The sequence below is a fragment of the Mesoplodon densirostris genome, chromosome 14, assembly GCF_025265405.1.
Source record: "Mesoplodon densirostris isolate mMesDen1 chromosome 14, mMesDen1 primary haplotype, whole genome shotgun sequence".
In the NCBI taxonomy this organism is placed as follows: domain Eukaryota; kingdom Metazoa; phylum Chordata; class Mammalia; order Artiodactyla; family Ziphiidae; genus Mesoplodon; species Mesoplodon densirostris.
Window position 1 is genome coordinate 62145573 of NC_082674.1, and position 27533 is coordinate 62173105.

The window sequence follows — 27533 nt, forward strand, 5'->3', positions numbered from 1 at the left end:
AACACATCAAAGCTGGTTTCTGAATCAATTATCACAAATTCACAAGAAAGACAAACCAACATTCTTATAGGTTATAACAACAGTTTAGAAAATGGTTCTTAAAAAAAAAAAAAACTCACAGAACATTCCAGAATAAAAACTAGTCTCAAATAAATCATGACCAAAAGGCCAAAGGGAGGCAGGAAAAAGGCAGGAGCTGAGAACATTAGGTCAGTCTTCTCAGACAGAATATAATCTAGCACAGGACTAATACCAAAAAGGAAGAAACAAAGCCCTGAAAAGTCTTAGCACACAGTTTCTACTTTTCATTTAGGGTTTCTGGGCTTAAACTGAAAGGTGCTCTAGAGAACAAGAGCTAACTCATGAGCTCTATAACTAGGGTTGAATAGTGTCCTCTCAAAATTCGTGTCTTTCCCAGGACCTCACAACATGAACCTATTTAGAAATAGGGTCATTACAGATGTAATTAGTTAAATTAAGATGCAGTCATACTACAGTAGGGTGACCCTTAATCCAATATAACTGGTGTCTTCATAAGAAGAGGAAAATGCTATATGAAGGCAGAAATACAGGGAGAACACCATATGGCGCCACAAGCAGAGATGGGACTGATGCAGCTGCAAGCCAAGGAACACCAAGGACTGCTGGCAACCACCAGAAGCTACAGAAAGGCAAGGAAGGATTCTACCCAGAATCTGAGAGGGAGGATGGCCTTCTGTTATCCTGATTTTGGATTTCTAGTCTCCAAAACTGTGACAGAACAAACTTCTCTTATTTTAAGCCACCCAGTTTGTGGTACTTGATTATAGCAACCGTAGGAAACTGATATAAGCTCAAAGCTTTTAAAACATGATGCTCCCCATTATTAAACTCTACTCTCAACCCAAGACTTTTCTAAATAAACAAGAGTAGAAAGGGAGAGACAGCATTACACAGTGGTTAAGAGTACTGATTTTAGAACCAAATGATTTTATTCAAACCAGGGCTCTGCCCCTTACTAGCTGTATAACTCATATGACTAGCTATATAACTTCCCTTTCATTATTTTAACTTCCACTAATTAACTCTTTACCTTTCCCTAATAGATGTGCTATGGTTTACTCATTTGTAGAGATGCCAAACTCACATGGTTGTAATAAGGATTTAGAAGAGTTATAAAGCTTTTAGAATAGTACCTGATAAATAATAACCATTATGCAAGTACTTATTTAAAACATAAATAAGATGAAATCAGTGATGAAACAGAAAGCCCAGCCCATGTGAACATAAACTCCATGAAATACCTGGTTCAGTTTTCTTCACCTTCCCAAAAGTCTGAAGAATTTTACTCAACATGACTTCTTTGTTAGATCCCTAAACCAGGAAAACTGTTTGAGGTACTAAATCATGCAGCCTCAATAGTGTAGCTCAGGAGTTGGCAAATGTTTTCCATAATGGGCAGGAGAGTAAATAGGCTTTGGTGAGCCATCCAGTCTCCGATGCAACTACTCAACTCTGCTGTTGCAGTGCAAAAGCAGCCATAGACAATACATAAATGAGTGTGGCTGTGTTCCAATAAAACCTTATTTGTGAAAACTGAAATTAGAATTTCGTATCATTTTCACCTGTCATGAAATATTACTCCTCTTATGATTTTTTTTATGAATACCAACCATTTAAAAATGTAAAAGTTCACACAGGTCATACAGAAACAGGCAGTAGGCTGGATTTGGCCCATAAGTCATGGTTTGATGACCCCTGGGGTAGCTTAAAAACAAAGGTTTTAAAACACTTAAGTTATTATAACTGTACACACCTGAATTTTTCTGCCTAAAAAATGTAAACAAACATTAAGACAGCTACTTCAAGGCTTTCTCAATCTATAAGTTAGTGCGGTAGCAAATAATTCTATTTAAGAAGTAAAAAATGGAAACTGCCTGTTGGTTTGTTAAAGCTGTTCCCCACTTGTCACCATTACACAGCATAGAGGTATTATTAAATGTCAGTTACATTCTATACACACTGAATGGCTTTTCATTTTAAGGTTAACAGCCCTAAAGCCCCTTTATTATTTTAGTGTGACGTTACACTTTCAACATGCTTTCTAGCCAAGATACACTTAGCTGAGAATTTAGGGAAAGTCTTCTAATTAGAACACACTATATTAACTTAATTATTTGTTGTAAATGATAGAAAGTAAACAAGATGAAATTCTATATAAAAACCAAATCATGAACCTCTACTTAATTCTAAAGTATATACATTTTGCTTTTTCAGTAAAATTAAAACATAAGAAAAGACCAATTTATCTAATAGGTCTGGCTTCCCCAGTTACAAAAATGAGCTAGATTTTCCCTAGTGGGTGCTAAATAAATTCACCTCTGATTATTCTATTTCCTTTACCAATTTTGTCAACTCAATGCTTATAGGAGAAATTTGAGAAATAGAGGTCTGACCAATCCAGTTGAGTAAATGATGAAGTGCCTGCCTATTCACAAATAAGTCAACAGACAATGAACTACAGAGTTCTGCCACTTCAGCCTCAAGCTCCTTTAATCACTCAAATGAAAAAACAAAACAAAACACAAACCAAAAAAGCCACCTCAAAAGCTACTGAAGGTACAAACAAATAGATATAAAACAATAGGCAGGCAAGCGAAAAGTTGTTCTGTTTTTCATTTTATGTCATTAGCATGACAGTGCTACAAAGGCTGTATAATAATTAATGAATTAATACACACAATGTCACAGAAAAATTAGTCACAGTGTATATAAAGTGCTCACCATGTGATAGACACTGAGAATCTCCTCACTGAATTTATAGTCTATGGTGGAAGACTAGAAATTAAACAAGCAATTATATTAAAATTATATTAGAATCCTATGGATTGAAGTGGGATGTATGTCTGAGTGTGTGTGTGTATGCGTGTGCGCACGTGCACTTAGCGGGTGGGAGGAATGTTAGAGAAAGATTCTCAGGAAAAAAATGACATTTATACTCATAATTGAAGAATGACTCAGAAGAATAAGCCAGGTAAACAGAAAGGAAAAAAAAAAAAAAACTTCCTTGTAGAGACAGAGAAGTTCAAAGAAAAAAGGTATCACATATCCCATGAATTGAAAGAAGTTTTTCATGGCTGGAACTTCAGGGTGTAAAGGAGAGGGATGACAAGAGACGAGGCTGGAGGACTTTGTAAATCGTGTTAAGATATTTGGACTTCAACTCTAGTTTTAGACACCTGGAAGTTGTAATATAGTGAGTAGAATAAAGGAAGGGGAAATTAGCTACAAAAAGATCAGTCAGAATCTGACATGTATTTAGGAGGCAGAAGCCAATTGGATATATGTGGTAAAGGACATGAAGGAAAGAAGGCTGATGTGAGGTTTCTAACCTAGTTAACTAGTTTGGTTGGTGATGTCATTTAATGAGAGAGGAATCAGAAGGAAATACAGTTGATTATTACCCATGGTTTCCTAATTTGCAATCTGCCTACCTGCTAAAATTTATGTGTAGCCTCAAAATCAATACTCATGGCACTTTCATAGTCATTCAAAGACGTACACAGCGTGGGGAAAATTTTGTGTTGCCCGATGCACATGTTCCTAGCTGAGGGCAAACAAAGCAACACTCTTCTTTCTTATTTCAGTTCACACACTATAAACAATTATTCTTTTCATGGTCTATCTAGTGCCACATTTTTCAAACTTTTGTGCTTTTTTAAAAAATCTGAGGCATAATTGACATAACATTATATTAGTTTCAGATGTACAACTTAATGATTCAATATTTGTGTATACTGCAAAATGATCACCAAAATAAGTCTAGTTGACATCTATCACCATGTAGTTACACATACTTTTTTTCTTGTAATGAGAACTTTTAAGATCTGCTCTCTTAGCAAGTTGCAAATATATAATACAGTATTATTAACTATAGTCACCATGCTGTACATTCCATCCCCAGGACTTATTTATTTTATAACAAAGTTTGTACCTTTTGACCACCTTCATCCAATTCCTCCAACCCCTACTCCCTGCCTCTGGCAACCACCAATCTGTTCTCTGTAACTATGGGTCCAGATGGGTTTTGTTCATTTATTTAGATTCCACATATAAGTGAGTTACAACAGAGTATCTGTCTTTCCCTGTCTGACTTATTTCACTTAGTATAATGACCTCAAGGTCTACTCAAGTTGTCACAAATAGAAAGATTTCTTATTTGAAATCTTTGTATGACTGAATAATATTCCATTGTGTATATATGTACCACATCTTTATCCATTCATCTATTGATGGATACTTAGGTTGTTTCCATATCTTGGCTGTTGTAGATAATACTGCAACATGGGGATGAATTTATCTTTTCGAGTTAATGTTTTTATTTTCTTTGGATAAATGCCCAGAAGTGGAATTCCTGGATCATATGGTAGTTCTATTTTTAATTTTTTGAGGAACCTCCATACTGTTTTCCAGAGTGGCTGAACCAATTTACATTCCCACCAACAGTGCAAGAGGGTTCTCTTTCCTCCACAACCTCACCAACACTTGTTATTTCTTGTCTTTTAGATAATAGCCATTCTAACAGGTGAGGTGGAATCTCATGGTGATTTTCATTTGCATTTCCCTGATGTAGAGCTCCCTTTCATGTACCTGTTAGCCACCTGTGTGTCTTGCATTTTTGTGCTTCTTGTTCGTGATTTTGCTATTTAAAATGAACCCCAAACATAGTACTGAAGTGTTATCTGGTGTACCTAAGCTCAAGAAGGCAAGGCGTACCTTACAGAGAAAATACATTTTAGATGAGCTTCATTCAGGCATGAGTTATAGTGTTGAATTCAATGTTAATGAATCAACAATAGGTATTAAATAAGGTATCTTTAACGAGAAACACACGTAAAACAAGGTTATGAGTTGACTGGCTGAAGAAAATGTTGTGATCAGAAGCTCACAGAAACCTAACCCTGTATTTCTCCTAACAGCAATGGTCCAGTATTCATTAACTAATGTTTACAGTTTATCTTGGGTTGGCCAAAAACTTCATTCGAGTTTTTCATAACGTCTTACAGAAAAAGCCGAACAAACTTTTTGGCCAAACCAATAGAATACAACTACCATGAATAATAAGAATCGAATGTATTTGGACAGACTGATAATAATGACTTCCATATTGGACATGTCTTGCTCTTTCTTGTAATCAATATATAACTTTTAATGTCAACTACTTAGAGAAGATTTTTCTACTACTTGATTTAAAAAGGAATGTTTTGCCTAACATATAACCCTCTTTTAATTCTTTGCGTAGCACATACCTCCATCTGACATTATGTTGTTTATTTGTTTATTGTCTAACTCCTTTCACTACGATGTAAGCTCCATGAGAACAGTTTCTTGTTTGTCTTATTTTTTGTTGTGTTCACAGCCCCTAGAACAATGTCTGGCACATGATTGGCATTCAATATGCATTCGTTTGAAAATTGATTAAAAGTATGAGTAAAATATTGATATTTTAAGATATCATTTTTATGTTATATTTATACTTTATCTGCTATGCAATAATCACTTCTTTATAATTATTCCTATTCACGTCATTCTGTTGTTTTCCTATCTCTATCCTTTTAAAGACTGTTGTTCCTATTTCATAGAGGTTATATCTTCCTCATATCAAACAATTTTCTAAAATTTCCTTTTGGTTCCTTTATAAAACCATTTTTACAAAAATGTTCCCTCTGAATTTTTAGGATGATCTTCCTTGTCCCTTTTTTTTTTAAATTGATTATTTATTTATTTATTTATGGCTCTGTTGGGTCTTTGTTGCTGCGCGAGGGCTTTCTCTAGTTGCAGAGAACGGGGGCTACTGTTCACTGCGGTGTGCAGGCTTCTCATTGTGGTGGCTTCTCTTGTTGCAGAGCACGGCCTCTTACGCGCATGGGCTTCAGTAGTTGTGGCATGCAGGTTCAGTAGTTGTGGCTCGCGGACACTAGAGTGTAGACTCAGTAGTTGCAGCATGTGGGCTTAGTTGCTCCACAGCATGTAGGATCTTCCCTGCCTAGGGATTGAACCCGTGTCCCCTGCATTGGCAGGTGGATCCTTAACCACTGCAACACCAGGGAAGTCCCAGTCCCATTTTATTCAGTATGTTTTCTCAGATCTCATATTTTGTTTCATATTATTTCATTTTCCCAATTGCTCTATCTAGAACAAGAGGAGCCCCTTCTATACAAGTACTTTCTTCTTGGTTTGTGGTTTGCCTTTGGCCAATTCACCATTCATCTGGCTATAGATCTAATACCTTTATGGAGGTGGCAATTTATAACAGGTACAAAGCTGTTTCAAAGGCCATCCACAATCTAATGCCAGTGTCTAGCAAGCAAGTGGCCTACTAAGTTTGCATGAAATATGGCTGAACATTTTCCTACCATAAAGTTCCCAGTGTTTTAACTCTCTAAACTTCTTAAACTGAATGAAAACCACAATAATGTAGGCTTTTCCTATCTGTGCTCTTGAACAGCACTATTACTTTGAGTATTCTCCAGCACAGAATGAACTGTGCTGCCAACCAAAGTCCCTCTCTTTCCCCTCATCCCACATTCTGGTAGCACTAAAAAGGAGAATCCATGCAGTAGAGGGGTGAACAACCAATCTATTCATCAATTCAGGATTGTCTTTTCAATCCAGAAGGCATACCATGGAAAAGGGATAAACTGCCTTTTGAGTTTTAAGGTTTGCTCTGTTGATGACAGCAAAACACACATCACTCAACAGCTGGATTTCTCAATCCATTCTATCAGCTCTAAATGTAGAGAAAATTTATTCCAATTTGGACACCGTCATGAATTATCAGCCTTATTTATCAATGAGTATTGTAAATTATCAGACTTTAATACATCTAAAGTATATTAGTAAAAGTTAAGAAAGACTTAGGTTTGCAGAGAGACCTTCAAGATAGCAGAGGAGTAAGACCTGGAGATCACCATCCTCCCCACAAATACACTGGAAATACATCTACATGTGGAGCAACTCCTACAGAACACCTACTGAATGCTGGCAAAAGACCTCAGATTTCTGAAAAGGCAAGAAACTCCCCACGTACCTGTGTAGGGCAAAAGAAGAGAAAAAAACAGAGACAAAGAATAGGGAAAGGACCTGCACCTCTGGCAGGGAGTTGTGAAAGAGGAAAAGTTTCCATGCACTAGGGAGCCCCTTCACTGGTGGAGCTGGGGGCGGCGTGGGGGGGAAGCTTCGGAGCCACGGAGGAGAGCACAGCAACAGGGGTGCAGAGGGCAGAGTGGAGAGATTCCCGCACAGAAGATCGGTGCCAACCAGCACTCACCAGGCTGAGAGGTTTGCCTGCTCAGCCGCCGGGACGGGTGGGGGCTGGGAGCTGAGGCTCGGCTTCAGAGGTCAGATCCCAGGGAGAGGACTGGGGTTAGCTGTGTGAACACAGCCTGAAGGGGGCTAGTGCACCACAGCTAACCGGGAGGGAGTCTGGGAAAAAGTTGGGACCTGCCTAAGAGGCAAGAGGCCATTGTTTCAGGGTGCATGAGGAGAGGCAAGTCAGAGCACCACCTAAACGAGCTCCAGAGACAGGCATGAGCCACGGCTATCAGAGCAGACACCAGAGACAGCCATGAAATGCTAAGGCTGCTCCTGCAGCCATCAAGAATCCTGTGTGCAAGCACAGGTCACTATTCACACGTCCCCTCCTGGGAGCCTGTGCAGCCCGCCACTGCCAGAGTCCTGTGATCCAGGGACAACTTCCCTGGGAGAAAACACAGCATGCCTCAGGCTGGTGCTACGTCACGCCAGGCTCTGCTGTTGCAGGCTCGCACCGCATTCCGTACCCCCCCTTCCCCCTGGCCTGACTGTGCCAGAGCCCCCTAATCAGCTGCTCCGTTAACCCTGTCCTGTCTGGGCAAATAACAGACGCCCTCAGGTGACCTACATGCACAGACGGGCCAAATACAAAGGTGAACACCAAGAGCTGTGCGAACAAAGAAGAGAAAGGGAAATTTCTCCCAGGAGCCTCAGGAGGAGCAGATTAAATCTTCACAATCAACTTGATGTACCCTGCATCTCTGGAATATCATCCCAACATTGAGACTGCGGACATTGTGTGATTTTCTCTGTATAGCTTTGCTTTTACCATTTGTCCTAGGGTTCTGTCTGGTTTTTTGGTTTTTTTGGGTTTTTTAGTATACTTTTTAGTGCTTGTTATCATTGGTGGATTTGTTTTCTGGTTTGGTTGTGCTATTCTTTCTTTTTTTTATTACTTTAAAATTGTTTTTATTTTTAACAATTTTTCTTTTTTATTTTAATAACTTTATTTTTTTCTTTCTTTTTTCTTATTTTCTCCCTTTTCTTCTGAGCCATGTGGCTCACAAGGTCTTGGTGCTTCAGCCGTGTGTCAGGCCTGTGCCTCTGAGGTGGGAGAGCTGAGTTCCGGACATTGGTATACCAGAGGCCTCTCAGCTCCACGTAATATCAAACAGTGAAAGCTTTCCCAGAGATCTCCATTTCAATGCTAAGGCGCAGATCCAACCACCAGCAAGCTACACTGCTGGACACCCTATGCCAAGCAACTAGCAAAACAGGAACACAACCCCACCCATTAGCAGAGAGGCTGCCTAAAATCATAATAAGATAACACATACCCCAAAACACACCACCAGACATGGTCCGGCCCACCAGAAAGACAAATACAGCCTCATCCACCAAAACACTGGTACCAGTCCCCTAAACCAGGATGCCTACACAACCCACTGAACCAGCTTTACCCACTGGGGCAGACACTAAAAACAATGGGAACTACAAACCTGCAGCCTGCAAAAAGGAGACCCCAAGAGCAGTATGTTAAGCAAAATGAGAAGACACAGCAACACATAGCAAATGAAGGAGCAAGGTAAAAAATCACCAGAACAAATGAAGAGGAAATAGGCAGTCTACCTGAAAAAGAACTGAGAGTAATGATAGTAAAGATGATCCAAAATCTTGGAAACAGAATGGAGAAAACACAAGAAATGTTTAACAAGCAACTAGAAGAACTAAAGAGCAAACAAACAATGATGAACAACATAATAAATGATATTGAAAATTCTTTAGAATGAATCAATAGCAGAATAACTGAGGCAGAAGAACAGATAAGTGACCTGGAAGATAAAACAGTGGAAATAACTATCACAGAGAAGAAAAAAGAAAAAAGAATGAACACCATTCAGGACAGTCTCAGAGACCTCTGGGACAACATGAAATGTACCAACATTCAAATTATAGGGGTCCCAGAAGAAGAAGACAAAAAGAAAGGGACTGAGAAACTACTTGAAGAGATTATAGTTGAAAACTTCCCTAAAATGGGAAAGGAAACAATTAATCAAGTCCAGGAAGTACAGGGAGTCCCATACAGGATACACCCAAGGAGAAACATGCCAAGACACATATTAACCAAACTATCAAAAATTAAATACAAAGAAAAAAATATTAAAAGCAGCAAGGGAAAAGCAACAAATAACATACAAGGGACTTCCCATAAGGGTAACAGCTGATCTTTCAGCATAAACTCTGCAAGCCAAAAGGGAGTGGCAGGACATATTAAACTGATGAAAGGGAAAAACATGCAACCAAGATTACTCTACCCAGCATAGATCTCATTCAGATTCAATGGAGAAATTAAACCTTTACACACAAACAAAAGTTAAGAATTTCAGCATCACCAAACCAGATTTACAACAAAGGCAACAGGAACGTCTCTAGGCAAGAAACACAAAAGAAGGAGGAGACCTACAATAACAAACGCAAAACAATTAAGAATATGGTAGGGCCCGGAGGAAGATGGCAGAAGAGTAAGACGCGGAGATCACCTTCCTCCCCACAGATACACCAGAAATACAGCTACACGTGGAACAACTCCTACAGAACACCTACTGAACGCTGACAGAAGACCTCAGACCCCCCAAAAGGCAAGAAACTCCCCACATACCTGGGTAGGGCAAAAGAAAAAAAAGAATAAACAGAGACAATAGGATAGGGATGGGACCTGCACCAGTGGGAGGGAGCCGTGAAGGAGGGAAGGTTTCTACACACTACAAGCCCCTTCGCGGGCGGAGACTGCAGGTGGCGGAGGGGGAAAGCTTCGGAGTAGCGGAGGAGAGCACAGCAACAGGGGTGCGGAGGGCAAAGCGGAGAGATTCTGGCACAGAGGACCGGTGCCCTCAGGCACACACCAGCCCGAGAGGCTTGTCTGCTCGGGCGCCGGAGCGGGCGGGGCTGGGAGCTGAGGCTCGGGTATCGGCTTTCAGTCGGAGCGCAGGGAGAGGACTGGGGCTGGCGGTAGGAAGAGAGCCTGAAGGGGTTAGTGCACCACGGCTAGCCCGGACAAGGGTCTGGAGCTGCCGAAGAGGCAAGAGACTTTTTTCCCTTTTGTTTCCTGGTGCGCGAGGAGAGGGCATTAAGAGGGCTGCTTGGGCAAGCGTCAGAGACAGGCGCGAGCCGCGGGTAAGGCGCGGACCTCGGAGATGGGCATGGGACGCTGGGGCTGCCGCTGCTGCCGCAGCCGCCGCTGCCGCCACCGCCACCGCCGCCGCCGCCGCGGGGCCCATGTGCGAGCACGGGTCACTGTCCGCCCCGCCTTCCGGGGGGGCCTGTGCACCCCGCCACTGCCGGGGTCCCGGGACCTGGGGACGGCTTTCCCGGGAAAGCGCACGGAGCGCCATGGGCTGCTGCAACGTCACGCCGGCCTCTGCCACCGCAGGCCCGCCCCACACTGCGCGCCCCTCCCTCCCCTCTGCCTGAGTGAGCCAGAGCCCCCGAATCAGCGGCTCCTTTAAACCCGTCCTATCTGAGCGAAGAACGGACGCCCTCCAGCGACCTACACGCAGAGGCGGGGCCAGGTCCAAGGCTGAGACCAGGGAGCTGTGAGAGCAGAGACAGGGAAATCTCTCTGTGCAGCCTCGGAGGCAGAGGATTAAAGCTCCACGGTCCATTTGATGTGCCCTGCGTCTGTGGAGTGCATGAATGGACAGCGAATCATCCCAAATAGAGGAAGTGGACTTTGAGGACAAGATTTAAGACTTTCCCCCCTTTTCCTCTTTTTACAACAAATTATCCGAAATTAAGGAGGTGGACTTAGAGAGCAAGATTTCAGACTTCTCGCCCTTTTCCTTTTTTTTTTTTTTTTTTTTTTTTTGCGGTATGCGGGCCTCTCACTGTTGTGGCCTCCCCCGTCGCGGAGCACAGGCTCCGGATGCGCAGGCTCCGGACGCACAGGCTCAGCGGCCATGGCTCACGGGCCCAGCCGCTCCGCGGCATATGGGATCCTCCCAGACCGGGGCACGAACCCGTATCCCCTGCATCGGCAGGCGGACTCAACCACTTGCGCCACCAGGGAGGCCCCCTTTTCCTTTTTTTACAACAAATTATCCCAAATTGAGGAGGTGGACTTGGAGAGCAAGATTTTTGATTTTTCCCCCTGCTCTCTTTTTGTGAATGTGTATGTGTAATCTTCTGTGTAAGATTCTCTCTGTATAGCTTTGCTTCCACCATATGTCCCAGGGTTCTATCGGTCCGTTTTTTTTTTCAATAATTACTTTTTAATTTTAATAACGCTACTATATATCATACTTTCTTCTATTTTACTTTACCTGCTCTTTCTTTTTTTCCTACCTTCCCTTCCTCCCTCCCTCCCTCCGCTCCTCCTTTCCTTCTTTCTTATTCTTTCCTCCCTCCCTCCCTCCCACCCTTCTTCTTTCCACTTTCTTTTTCTTTCCTTCCTCCCTCCCTCCTGTCTTTCTTTCTTTCCATCCTTCCTCCCTCCCTCCCTTCTTTCTTTCTTTCTTCCTTCCTTCCTTTCTTCCCTTCTTCCGTTCTTTCCCTCTATCGTTCTTTCTTCTACTAATTCTTTCTTTCTACTTTTTCTACCTGTTATTCTGAGCCGGGCGGATGAAAGGCTCTTGGTGCTGCAGCCAGGAGTCAGTGCTGTGCCTCTGAAGTGGGAGAGCCAACTTCAGGACACGGGTCCACAAGAGACCTCCCAGCTCCACATAATATCAAGCAGCGAAAATCTCCCAGAGATCTCCATCTCAACACCAGCACCCAGCTTCAGACAACGACCAGCAAGCTACAGTGCTGGTCGTCCTATGCCAAGCAATTAGCAAGGTAGGAACACAACCCCACCCATTAGCAGAGAGGCTACCTAAAAACATAATAAGGCCATAGGCACCCCAAAACACACCACCAGACGTGGACCTGTTCACCAGAAAGACAAGATCGAGCCTCAACCACCAGAACACAGGCATTAGTCCCCCCCACCAGGAAGCCTACAAAACCTACTGAAACAGCCTTAGCCACTGGGGACAGACACCAAAAACAACGGGAACTACGAACCTGCAGCCTGCAAAAAGGAGACCCCAAACACAGTAACATAAGCAAAATGAGAAGACAGAAAAACACACAGCAGGTGAAGGAGCAAGATAAAAACCTACCAGACCTAACAAATGAAGAGGTAATAGGCAGTCTACCTGAAAAAGAATTCAGAATAATGATAGTAAAGCTGATCCAAGATTCTATTTCCAAGATGCATAATCTTGGAAATAGAATAGACAAAATGCAAGAAACAGTTAACAAGGACCTAGAAGAACTAAAGATGACTCAAGCATCGATTAAAAACACAATAAATGAAATGAAAAATACTCTAGATGGGATCAATAGCAGAATAACTGAGGCAGAAGAACGGATAAGTGAGGTGGAAGATAAAATAGTGGAAATAACTGCTGCAGAGCAAAATAAAGAAAAAAGAATGAAAAGAACAGAGGACAGTCTCAGAGACCTCTGGGACAACATTAAACGCACCAACATTCGAATTATAGGGGTTCCAGAAGAAGAAGAGAAAAAGAAAGGGACTGAGAAAATATTTGAAGAGATTATAGTTGAAAACTTCCCTAATATAGGAAAGGAAATAGTTAATCAAGTCCAGGAGGCACAGAGAGTCCCATACAGAATAAATCCAAGGAGAAATACGCCAAGACACATATTAATCAAACTGTCAAAAATTAAACACAAAGAAATCATATTAAAAGCAGCAAGGCAAAAACAACAAATAACACACAAGGGAATCCCCATCAGGTTAACAGCTGATCTCTCAGCAGAAACTCAACAAGCCAGAAGGGAGTGGCAGGACATAATTAAAGTGATGAAGGAGAGAAACCTGCAACCAAGATTACTCTACCCAGCAAGGATCTCATTCAGATGTGATGGAGAAATTAAAACCTTTACAGACAAGCAAAAGCTGAGAGAGTTCAGCACCACCAAACCAGCTTTACAACAAATGCTAAAGGATGTTCTCTAGGCAAGAAACACAACAGAAGGAATATACCTACAATAACGAACCCAAAGCAATTAAGGAAATGGGAATAGGAACATATATATCAATAATTACCTTAAATGTAAATGGACTAAATGCTCCCACCAAAAGACACAGAATGGCTGAATGGATACAAAAACAAGACCCATATATATGCTGTCTACAAGAGACCCACTTCAGACCTAGAGACACATACAGATTGAAAGTAAGGGGATGGAAAAAGATATTCCATGCAAATGGAAATCAAAAGAAAGCTGGAGTAGCAATTCTTATATCAGACAAAATAGACTTTAAAATAAAGACTATTAGAAGAGACAAAGAAGGACACTACATAACGATAAAGGGATCGATCCAAGAAGAAGATATAACAATTGTAAATATTTATGCATCCAACATAGGAGCACCTCAATACATAAGGCAAATACTAACAGCCATAAAAGGGGAAATCGACAGTAACACAATCATAGTAGGGGACTTTAACACCCCACTTTCACCAATGGACAGATCATCCAAAATGAAAATAAATAAGGAAACACAAGCTTTAAATGATACATTAAACAAGATGGACTTAATTGATATTTATAGGACATTCCATCCAAAAACAACAGAATACACATTTTTCTCAAGTGCTCATGGAACATTCTCCAGGATAGATCATATCTTGGGTCACAAATCAAGCCTTGGTAAATTTAAGAAAATTGAAATTGTATCAAGTATCTTTTCCAACCACAAAGCTATGAGACTAGACATCAATTACAGGAAAAGATCTGTAAAAACCACAAACATATGGAGGCTAAACAATACACTACTCAATAACGAAGTGATCCCTGAAGACATCAAAGAGGAAATAAGAAAATACCTAGAAACAAATGACAATGGAGACACGACGACCCAAAACCTATGGGACGCAGCAAAAGCAGTTCTAAGGGGGAAGTTTATAGCAATACAATCCCACCTTAAGAAACAGGAAATATTTCGAGTAAACAACCTGACCCTGCACCTAAAGCAATTAGAGAAAGAAGAACAAAAAACCCCCAAAGTTAGCAGAAGGAAAGAAATCATAAAGATCAGATCAGAAATAAATGAAAAAGAAATGAAGGAAACGATAGCAAAGATCAACCAAACTAAAAGCTGGTTCTTTGAGAAGATAAAAAAAATTGACAAACCATTAGCCAGACTCATCAAGAAAAGAAGGGAGAAGACTCAAATCAATAGAATTAGAAATGAAAAAGGAGAAGTAACAACTGACACTGCAGAAATACAAAAGATCATGAGAGATTACTACAAGCAACTCTGTGCCAATAAAATGGACAACCTGGAAGAAATGGACAAATTCTTAGAAATGCACAACCTGCCAAGACTGACTCAGGAAGAAATAGAAAATATGAATAGACCAATCACAAGCACTGAAATTGAAACCGTGATTAAAAATCTTCCAACAAACAAAAGCCCAGGACCAGATGGCTTCACAGGTGAATTCTATCAAACATTTAGAGAAGAGCTAACACCCATCCTTCTCAAACTCTTCCAAACAATATCAGAGGAAGGAACGCTCCCAAACTCATTCTACGAGGCCACCATCACCTTGATACCAAAACCAGACAAGGATGTCACAAAGAAAGAAAACTACAGGCCAATATCACTGATGAACATAGATGCAAAAATCCTCAACAAAATACTAGCAAACAGAATCCAACAGCACATTAAAAGGATCATACACCATGATCAAGTGGGGTTTATTCCAGGAATGCAAGGATTCTTCAATATATGCAAATCAATCAATGTGATACACCATATTAACAAGTTGAAGGAGAAACACCATATGATCATCTCAATAGATGCAGAGAAAGCTTTTGACAAAATTCAACACCCATTTATGATAAAAACCCTGCAGAAAGTAGGCATAGAGGGAACTTTCCTCAACATAATAAAGGCCATATATGACAAACCCACAGCCAACATTGTCCTCAATGGTGAAAAACTGAAACCATTTCCAGTAAGATCAGGAACAAGACAAGGCTGCCCACTCTCACCACTCTTATTCAACCTAGTTTTGGAAGTTTTAGCCACAGCAATCAGAGAAGAAAAGTAAATAAAAGGAATCCAAATTGGAAAAGAAGAAGTAAAGCTGTCACTGTTTGCAGATGACATGATACTATACATAGAGAATCCTAAAGATGCTACCGAAAAACTACTAGAGCTAATCAATGAATTTGGTAAAGTAGCAGGATACAAAATTAATGTACAGAAATCTCTGGCATTCCTGTACACTAATGATGAAAAATCCGAAAATGAAATCAAGAAAACACTCCCATTTACCATTGCAACAAAAAGAATAAAATATCTAGGAATAAACCTACCTAAGGAGACAAAAGACCTGTATGCAGAAAATTATAAGACACTGATGAAAGAAATTAAAGATGATACAAATAGATGGAGAGATATACCATGCTCCTGGATTGGAAGAATAAATATTGTGAAAATGACTCTACTACCCAACGCAATCTACAGATTCAATGCAATCCCTATCAAACTACCACTGGCATTTCTCACAGAACTAGAACAAAAAATTTCAAAATTTGTTTGGAAAAACAAAAGACCCCGAATAGCGAAAGCAATCCTGAGAACGAAAAACGGAGCTGGAGGAATCAGGCTCCCTGACTTCAGACTATACTACAAAGCTACAGTAATTAAGACAGTGTGGTACTGGCATAAAAACAGAAAGATAGATCAGTGGATCAGGATAGAAAGCCCAGAGATAAACCCACGCACATATGGCCAACTTATCTTTGATAAAGGAGGCAGGAATGTACAGTGGAGAAAGGACAGCCTCTTCAATAAGTGGTGCTGGGAAAACTGGACAGGGACATGTAAAAGTATGAGATTAGATCATTCCCTAACACCATACACAAAAATAAGCTCAAAATGGATTAAAGACTTAAATGTAAGGCCAGAAACTATCAAACTCTTAGAGGAAAACATAGGTAGAACACTCTATGACATAAATCACAGCAAGATCCTTTTGGACCCACCTCCTAGAGAAATGGAAATAAAAACAAAGATAAACACATGGGACCTAATGAAACTTCAAAGCTTTTGCACAGCAAAGGAAACCATAAACAAGACCAAAAGACAACCCTCAGAATGGGAGAAAATATTTGCAAATGAAGCAACTGACAAAGGATTAATCTCCAAAATTTATAAACAGCTCATGCAGCTCAATAGCAAAAAAACAAACAACCCAATCCAAAAATGGGCAGAAGACTTAAATAGGCATTTCTCCAAAGAAGATATACAGACTGCCAACAAACACATGAAAGAATGCTCAACATCATTAATCATTAGAGAAATGCAAATCAAAACTACAATGAGATATCATCTCACACCAGTCAGAATGGCCATCATCAAGAAATCTAGAAACAATAAATGCTGGAGAGGGTGTGGAGAAAAGGGAACACTCTTGCACTGCTGGTGGGAATGTGAATTGGTACAGCCACTATGGAGAACAGTATGGAGGTTCCTTAAAAAACTAAAAATAGAACTACCATATGACCCAGCAATCCCACTACTAGGCATATACCCTGAGAAAACCATAATTCAAAAAGAGACATGTACCAAAATGTTCATTGCAGCTCTATTCACAATAGCCCAGAGCTGGAAACAACCTAAGTGTCCATCATCGGATGAATGGATAAAGAAGATGTGGCACATACATACAATGGAATATTATTCAGCCATAAAAAGAAACGAAACTGAGCTATTTGTAATGAGGTGGATAGACCTAGAGTCTGTCATACAGAGTGAAGTAAGTCAGAAAGAGAAAGACAAATACCGTATGCTAACACATATATACGGAATTAAAAAAAAAGTGTCATGAAGAACCTAGGGGTAAAACGGGAATAAAGACACAGACCTACTGAGAATGGACTTGAGGATATGCGGAGGGGGAAGGGTAAGCTGTGACAAAGCGAAAGAGAGGCATGGACATATATACACTACCAAACGTAAGGTAGATAGATAGTGGGAAGCAGCCGCAGAGCACAGGGAGATCAGCTCGGTGCTTTGTGACCGCCTGGAGGGGTGGGATGGGGAGGGTGGGAGGGAGGGAGATGCATGAGGGAAGGGATGTGGGAACAGATGTATATGTATGACTGATTCAATTTGTTATAAAGCAGAAACTAATAAAAATAAAAATAAAAATAAAAGAATATGGTAATAGGAACATACGTATCAATAATTACCTTAAATGTAAATGGGCCTCTTAAATGTAAATGTAAATGCACAGGCCTCTTAGATAGCCTCATCCACCAGAGGGCAGACAGCAGAAGCAAGAAGAACTACAGCCCTGCAGCCTGTGGAACAAAAACCACATCCACAGAAAGACAGACAAGATGAAAAGGCAGAGGGCTATGTACCAGATGAAGGAACAAGATAAAACCCCAGCAATACAACTAAATGAAGTGGAGATAGGCAACCTTCCAGAAAAAGAATTCAGAATAATGATAGTGAAGATGATCCAGGACCTCGGAAAAAGAATGGAGGCAAAGATCGAGACAATGCAAGAAATCTTTAACAAAGAACTAGAACAATTAAAGAACAAACAAACAGAGATGAGCAATACAATAACTGAAATGAAAACTACACTAGAATGAATAAATAGCTGAATAACTGAAGCAGAAGAATGTATAAGTGACCTGGAAGACAGAATGGTGGAATTCACTGCCATGGAACAGAATAAAGAAAAAAGAATGAATAGAAATGAAGACAGCCTAAGAGACCTCTGGGACAACATTAAACGCAACAACATTCGCATTATAGGGGTCCCAGAAGGAGAAGAGAGAGAGAAAGGACCTGAGAAAATATTTGAAGAGATTATAGTCGAAAACTTCCCTAACATGGAAAAGGAAATAGTCAGCCAGGTCCAGGAAGCACAGTGTGTCCCATACAGGATAAACCCAAGGAGAAACATGCTGAGACACATAGTAATCAAATTGGCAAAAATTAAAGACAAAGAAAAATTATTGAAAGCAGCAAGGAAAAAATGACAAATAACATACAATGGAACTCCCATAAAGTGAACAGCTGATTTCTCAGCAGAAACTCTACAAGCCAGGAGAGAGTGGCATGATATACTTAAACTGATGAAAGGGAAGAACCTACAACCAAGATTACTCTACCCGGCAAGGATCTCATTCAGATTCGATGCAGAAATCAAAAGCTTTACAGACAAGCAAAAGCTAAGAGAATTCAGCAGCACCAAACCAGCTCTACAAGAAATGCTAAAGGAACTTCGCTAAGTGGGAAGCACAAGAGAAGAAAAGGACCTACAAAAACAAACCTAAAACAATTAAGCAAATGGTAATAGGAACATACATATCAATAATTACCTTAAACGAGAATGGATTAAATGCTCCAACCAAAAGACACAGGCTTCCTGAATGGATACAAAAACAAGACCCATATATATGCTGTCTACAAGAGACCCACTTCAGACTGAGGGGATGGAAAAAGATATTCCATGCAAATGGAAATCAAAAGAAAGCTGGAGTAGCAATACTCATATCAGATAAAATAGACTTGAAAATAAAGAACGTTACAAGAGACAAGAAAGGGCACTACATAATGATGAAGGTATCAATGCAAGAAGGTAAAACAATTATAAATATATATGCACTTAACATAGGTGCACCTCAATACATAAGGCAACTGCTAACAGCTCTAAAAGGGGAAATGGACAGTAACACAATAAGAGTGGTGGACATTAACACCTCACTTACACCAATGGACAGGTCATCCAAAATGAAAACAAATAAGGAAACAGAAGCTTTAAATGACACAATACACCAGATAGATTTAATTGATATTTATAGGACATTCCATCCAAAAACAGCAGATTAATCTTTCTTGTCAATTGCACACGGAACATTCTCCAGGAGAGATCACATCTTGGGACACAAATCAAGCCTCGGTAAACTTAAGAAAACTGAAATCATATCAAGCATCTTTTCTGACCACAACGCTATGAGATCAGAAATGAATTACAGGGAAAAAAATGTAAAAAACACAAACACATGGAGGTAAACAATACATTACTAAATAACCAAGAGATCACTGAAGAAATCAAGAGGAAATGTAAAAATACCTAGAGACAAATGACAATGAAAACACAACGATCCAAAATGTATGGGATGCCGGAAAAGCAGTTCTAAGAGGGAATTCTATAGCTATACAAGCCTACCTGAAGAAACAAGAAGAATTTCAAATAAACAATCTAACCTTATACCTAAAGGAACTAGAGAAGGAAGAGTAAAAAAACCCCAAAGTTAGCAGAAGGAAAGAAATCCTAAAGATCAGAGCAGAAATAAATGAAATAGAAACAAAGACAACAAAAGCAAAGATCAATAAAACTAAAATCTGGTTCTTTGAGAAGATAAACAAAATTGATAAAGTGTTAGCCAGAAGCATCAAGAAAAAGAGGGAGAGGACTCAAATCAACAAAATTAGAAATGAAAAATGAGAAGTTACAACAGACACCGCAGAAATACAGAGCATGCTAAGAGACTACTACAAGCAACTCTATGCCAAAAAAATGGACACGCTGGAAGAAATGGACAAATTCTTAGAAAGGTATAACCTTCCAAGACTGAACCAGGAAGAAACAAAAAATATGAACAGACCAATCACAAGTAATGAAATTGAAACTGTGATTAAAAATCTTCCAACAAAAAAAGTCCAGGATCAGATGGCTTCACAGGTGAATTCTATCAAACATTTAGAGAAAAGCTAACAGCCATCCTTCTCAAACTCTTCCAAAAAATTGCAGTGGAAGGAACACTCCCAAACTCATTCTATGAGGCCACCATGACCCTGATATCAAAACCAGACAAAGATACTACAGAAAAAGGAAATTACAGACCAATATCACTGATGAATATAGATGCAAGAGTCCTCGACAAAATACTAGCCAACAGAATCCAACAACACATTAAAAGGATCATACACCATGATCAAGTGGGACTTATCCCAGGGTTACAAGGATTCTTCAATATATGCAAATAATCAATGTGATACACCACATTAATAAATTAAGGAATAGCAACCATATGATCACCTCAATAGATGCAGAAAAAGCTTTTGATAAAATTCAACACCCTTTTATGATAAAAACTCTCCAGAAAGTGGGCATAGAGGAAAGCTACCTCAACATAATAAAGGCCATATACAACAAACCCATAGCAAACATCATTCTCAATGGTGAAAAACTGAAAGCATTTCCTCTAAGATCAGGAACAAGACAAGGATGTCCACTCTCACCACTATTATTCAGCATAGTTTTGGAAGTCCTAGTCACTGCAATCAGAGAAGAAAAAGAAATAAAAGGAATACAAATTGGAAAAGAAGAAGTAAAGCTGTCACTGTTTGTAGATGACATTGTAATATAGATATAGAATCCTAAAGATGCCACCAGAAAACTACTACAGCTAATCAATGAATTTGGTAAAGTTGGACAATAAAAAAGTAATGCACAGAAATCTCTTGCATTCCTATACACTAATGTTGAAAAATGTGAAAGAGAAATTAAGAAAACACTCCCATTTACCATTGCAACAAAAAGAATAAAATGCCTAGGAATAAACCTACCTAGGGAGACTAAAGACCTGCATGCAGAAAACTATAGGACACTGAAAAAAGAAATTAAAGATGATACCAACAGATGGAGAGATACACCATGTTCTTGTACTGGAAGAATCAATATTGTGAAAATGACTATACTACCCAAAGCAATCTACAGATTGAAGGCAATCCCTATAAAACTATGAATGGCACTTTTTACGGAACTACAACAAAAAAATCTTAAAATTTGCATGGGGACACAAAAGACCCCAAATAGCCAAAGCAGTCATGAGGGAAAAAAATGGAACTGGAGGAATTAGACTCCCTGACTTCAGACTATATTAAAAAGCTACCATAATCAAGACAATATGGTACTGGCACAAAAACAAAACATAGATCAATGAAACAAGATAGAAAGCCCAGAGATAAACCCACACACTCATCTGTCAACTCATCTGTGACAAAGGAGGCAAGAATATACAATGGAGAAAACACAGTCTCTTCAGTAAGTGGTGCTGGGAGAACTGGACAGCTACATATAAAAGAATGTAATTAGAACACTCCCTAACACCATACACAAAAATAAACACAAAATGCAATAGAGACCTAAATGTAAGACCAGACACTATAAAATTCTTAGAGGAAAACAGAGAACACTCTTTGACATAAATCACAGCAAGATCTTTTTTGATCCACCTCCTAGAGTAATGGAAATAAAAACAAAAACAAACAAATGGGACCTAATGAAACGTAAAAGCTTTTGCACAGCAAAGGAAACCATTAACAAGACGAAAAGACAACCCTCAGAATGGGAGAAAATATTTGCAAACGAATCAACAGACAAAGGATTAATCTCCAAAATATATAAACAGTTCATGCAGCTCAATATTAAAAAAACAAACAACCCAATCCAAAAATGGGCAGAAGACCTAAATAGACATTTCTCCAAAGAAGACAGATGGCCAAGAAGCACATGAAAAGCTGCTCAACATCATTTATTATTAGAGAAATGCAAATCAAAACTACAATGAAGTATCACCTCACACCAGTTAGAATGGGCATCATCAGAAAATCTATAAACAACAAATGCTGGAGAGGGTGTCAAGAAAAGGGGACCCTCTTGCACTGTTGGTGGGTATGTAAATTGATACAGCCACTATGGAGAACATTATGGAGGTTCCTCAAAAAACTAAAAATAGAATTACCATATGACCCAGCAATCCCACTACTGGGCATATACCCGGAGAAAACCATAATTGAAAAAGACACATGCACCCCAGTGTTCATTACGGCACTATTTACAATATGCAGGTCATGGAAACAACCTAAACGACCATTGACAGATGAATGGATAAAGAAGATGTGGTAAACATATACAATGGAATATTACTCAGCCATAAAAAGGAACGAAATTGGGTCACTTGTTGAGCCGTGGATGGATCTAGAGACTGTCATACAGAGTGAAGTAAGTCGGAAAGAGAAAAACAAATATCGTATATTAATGCATGTATGTGGAACCTAGGAAAATGCTACAAATGAACCGGTTTGCGGGGCAGAAGTTGAGATACAGATGTAGAGAACAAACGTATGGACAACAGGAGGGGAAAGCCATGGCGGGGTGGGGATGGCAGTGTGATGAATTGGGCGATTGGGACTGACGTGTATACACTGATGTGTATAAAATTGATGACTAATAAGAACGTGCTGTACAAAAGAATAAATAAAAGAAAATTAAAATACTAAAAAAAAAAAAGACAAGGTAGTCCACTCTCACCACTACTATTCAACATAGTTTTGGAAGTTTTAGCCATAACAATCAGAGAAGAAAAAGAAATACAAGAAATCCAAATCGGAAAAGAAGAATTAAAGCTGTCACTGTTTGCAGATGACATGCTACTATACATAGAGAATCCTAAGGATGCTACTGGAAAACTACTAGAGTTAATCAATGAATTTAGTAAAGTAGCAGGATACAAAATTAATGCACAGAAATGGCTTGCATTCCTATACACTAATGATGAAAAATCAGAAAGAGAAATTAAGCAAACACTCTCATTTACCATTGCAACAAAAAGAATGAAATACCTAGGAATAAACTACCTAAGGAGAGAAAAGACATTTATGCAGAAAATTATAGGACACTAATGAAAGAAATTAAAGATGATACACAAACAGATGGAGAGATACACCATGTTCTTGGATTGGAAGAATCAAATTGTGAAAATGACTATACTACCCAAAGGAATCTACAGATTCAATGCATCCCTATCAAACTACCAATGGCATTTTTCACAGAACTAGGACAAAAAATTTCACAATTTGTATGGAAACACAAAAGACCCTGAATAGCCAAAGCAATCTTGAGAAACAAAAATGGAGCTGGAGGAATCACGCTCCCTGACTTCAGACTATATTACAAAGCTATAGTAATCAAGACAGTATGGTACTGGCAAAAAAACAGAAACATAGATCAATGGAACAGGATAGAAAGCCCAGAGATAAACCCACACACATATGGTCACCTTATTTTTGATAAAGGAGGCAAGAATATACAATGGAGAAAAGACAGCTTCTTCAATAAATGTTGCTGGGAAAACTGGACAGCTACATGTAAGAGAATGAAATTAGAACACTTCCTAACACCATACACAAAAATAAACTCAAAATGGATTAAAGACCTAAATGTAAGGCCAGACACTATCAAACTCTTAGAGGAAAAAATAGGCAGAATACTCTATGACATAAATCACAGCAAGATCCTTTTTCGCCCACCTCCTAGAGAAATGTGAATAAAAACAAAAATAAACAAATGGGACCTAATGAAATGTAAAAGCTTTTGCACAGCAAGGAAACCATAAGCAAGATGAAAAGACAACCCTCAGAATGGGAGAAAATATTTGCAAATGAAGCAACTGACAAAGGATTAATCTCCAACATTTACAAGCAGCTCATGCAGCTCAATATGAAAAAAACAAACAACCCAATCTAAAAATGGGCAGAAGATCTAAATAGACATTTCTCCAAAGATACACAGATTGCCAACAAACACATGAAAGGATCCTCAACATCACTAATCATTAGAGAAATGTAAATCAAAACTACAATGAGGTATCACTTCACACCAGTCAGAATGGCCATCATCAAAAAATCTACAAACAACAAATGCTGAAGAGGGTGTGGAGAAAAGGGAACCCTCTTGCACTGTTTGTGGGAACGTAAATTGATATAGCCACTATGGAGAACATTTTGGAGGTTCCTTAAAAAACTAAAAATAGCACTACCATACAAGCCAGCAATCTCACTACTGGGCATATACCGTGAGAAAACCATAATTCAAAAAGAGTCATGTACCACAATGTTCACTGCAGCTCTATTTACAATAGCCAGGACATGGAAGCAACCTAAGTGTCCATCAAGAGATGAATGGATAAAGAAGATGTGGCACATATATATAATGGAATATTACTCAGCCATAAAAAGAAATGAAATTGAATTATTTGTAGTGAGGTGGATGGACCTAGAGTCTGTCATACAGAGTGAAGTCAGAAAGAGAAAAACAAATACCGTATGCTAACACATATATTTGGAATCTAAAAAAAAAAAAAAAAGAAAGGTTGTGAAGAACCTAGGGTCAGGACAGGAATAAAGACACAGATGTAGAGAATGGACTTGAGGACACAGAGAGGGGGAAGGGTAAGTTGGGATGATGTGAGAGAGTGGCACGGACATATATACATTACCAGTGTAAACTGGATAGCTAGTGGGAAGCAGCCACAGAGCACATGGAAATCGGCTCGGTGCTTTGTGACCACCTAGAGGGGTGGGATAGGGAGGGTGGGAGGAAGACACAAGGGGGAGGAGACATGGGGATATATGTATATGTATAGCTGATTCACTTTGTTTTAAAGCAGAAACTAACACACCATTGTAAAGCAATTATACTCCAATAAAGATGTTAAAAAAAACCCCACAAAAACACAAAAACAAAGAAAACAAAAAGATACAAGCATCCCAATGTTCACAGCAGCATTATTTGCAATTGCCAAGATATGGAAGCAACCTACATGTCCATCAACAGATGAATGGATAAAGAAGATATGGTATTACATACAATATGTATGTATGGTATATACATATATACAATATGTACAATACATACATATTATTCAGCCATAAGAATGAAAGAAATTCTGCCATTTGCAACAACACGAATGGACCTGGAAAGTATTATGCTTAGTGAAATGAATTAGAAAAGGGAAGATAAATACTATATATTATCACTTATGTGTGAAATCTAAAAAATAAAATGAATGAATATAACAAAACAGAAAAAGACTCACGGATATACAGAATAAACTAGTAGTTACCAGTGGGGAAAGGGAAGGAGGGAGGGGCAAGAGATAAGTGTGGGGATTAAGCGGTACAAACTACTACAGTATATATAAAATAAACAAGCTATGAGGATATATTGTACAGCACAGGGAACATAGCCAATATTTTGTAACAACTTTAAATTGAGTATAAGCTATAAAATTTTTTAATCTCTATGTTGTATACCTAAAACTAACACAATATTATAAATCAACCTTCTTCGATTTAAAAAAAAAGTCATTCGGGCTTCCCTGGTGGCTCAGTGGTTGAGAGTCCACCTCCCGATGCAGGGGACACCTGTTTGTGCCCCAGTCCGGGAGAATCCCACATACCGTGGAGTGGCTGGGCCCATGAGCCATGGCCGCTGAGCCTGCACGTCCGGAGCCTTGTGCTCCGCAACGGGAGAGGCCACATGGTGAGAGGCCTGTGTACCGCAAAATAAATAAATAAATAAAATAATTTAAAAAGTCATTCATAATCCCCATCACCTGGAGATAACTACTGCTTACTGTTTGGTGTACTTCCTCACAAATGTTTTTCTACTCTAAATAGACAGATATTTTACCTACACATATGTGCATATACACATATATAAATAGGATCATACTATACATACACTTTTCACTGACCTTTCTATGCAAAAATCTTTTTTAGAACATCATAATTCAGTATGATCCACTTTTACTGCACAACACTGTTACAACTCCCTTTCTTCACACACATGCTATAAACTGTCATACAAATGCTGGAACAAACATGGGCTTTGAATAAATGTTCAAAAATAAAAATAAAAACACAGTAATGCCTTTGAAGTCCCCATGTATCTAGACACTTGTCTGGATATAAACATAGATAACAAACACAGTATTGCCACTCAATGTGAGCAAATGAGTGGAGCCTTTTGTTTTTGTATATAAAAGTGATAAAATTCATTTCTAACAAAGCTCAAAGTCAAATTTTAGCTGCTATAGGTCACAAACATGCACCAGTAATCAAGTAAGTCAGGATCCTGTGATCCTTGCTCTTCCTGGGGAAAGAGAAGGCCAGATCAAAGACCTTTCCTGGATTTCTTTCCTTCATAAAAGGTAACAATGTATCTTATGTACACAAGTATCCTGAACATTTCATACAATTATTGATCTCCATGCCTCCAAACATTAGTGGAATCTACATGTCTAGCTTCATAGAAATAAAAAAAAAAAACTTACGCTGGGACACTACTACTTTGTATGGGCAACATGTCTACTTAACAGGGAAAGAGGAACAGACCTCGTATATTCTTTTTTTTTTTTTTTTTTTTTTCTTTTTGCGGTATGCGGGCCTCTCACTGTTGTGGCCTCTCCCGTTGCGGAGCACAGGCTCCGGATGCGCAGGCCCAGCGGCCATGGCTCACGGGCCCAGCCGCTCCGCGGCATATGGGATCCTCCCAGACCGGGGCCCGAACCCGTATCCCCTGCATCGGCAGGCGGACTCTTAACCACTGCGCCACCAGGGAGGCCCCAGACCTCGTATATTCTTCATTAAACATTTACTCTGCCATTATTTGGCTAAACAGTTCTTCATCTAGTGTATCTTTCCTGGTAGAGATTGATATGAGGTCTGCTGGAAAGTAGGCAGAGACCTTCCCATCTATCACAATAACAGAAAGTTAACCCTTGGATTGAGAAACAGCTAAGGACAAGTACACAAAGACGAGAGGGAAATGGAAGGATGGAAGCACACACCATTGTTCTTCCAGCTTTGCCTACAGGAAGCAATATTTCCATTTGGTCTTAGGCAAAGCCTGTAATTTCACCACCCTGACTGCAGCTGGAGAATTCCCTTTTAACTGTCCCAGCATCCAAGTGAAGACAGGTTTATTCAGAGTGTTTAAAAAAAAAAAAAATCTGAAAGGGCCATTTTAATTTGCTTCCATGCGAAAAGGGGAGCACATATCACAGGGCCCCATAATGACATTCAGCGGGATATTACACTTCACCATATGGCTAATTTGCACAGCAGGCCCAAAGCAGGACTTTCTTTCATTAGAAGTGCCCTAAAGAACAGACTACAGAAACACATGTAAAGAACAAACCCAAGATGCCCCCTATTGCTTAAATCTAGAAACATTCATTTGATTCCCAGATGTAAAAGCCCATTCAGAGAGTTTCCAAGGCAAGGTCATTCAAGAGTCATGAAGGTGGTATGTGTCACAGCTCCGCTTACCTATATTAGGGCT

The 27533-nt window shown here is 39.5% G+C and overlaps 1 protein-coding gene across 2 annotated transcripts in view; it reads right to left on the minus strand.

Moving 5' to 3' along the window:
• EXOC6B (exocyst complex component 6B) overlaps positions 1 to 27533 on the minus strand; it is a 730763-nt gene that overhangs the window by 373583 nt on the left and 329647 nt on the right. The window lies entirely within an intron of this gene.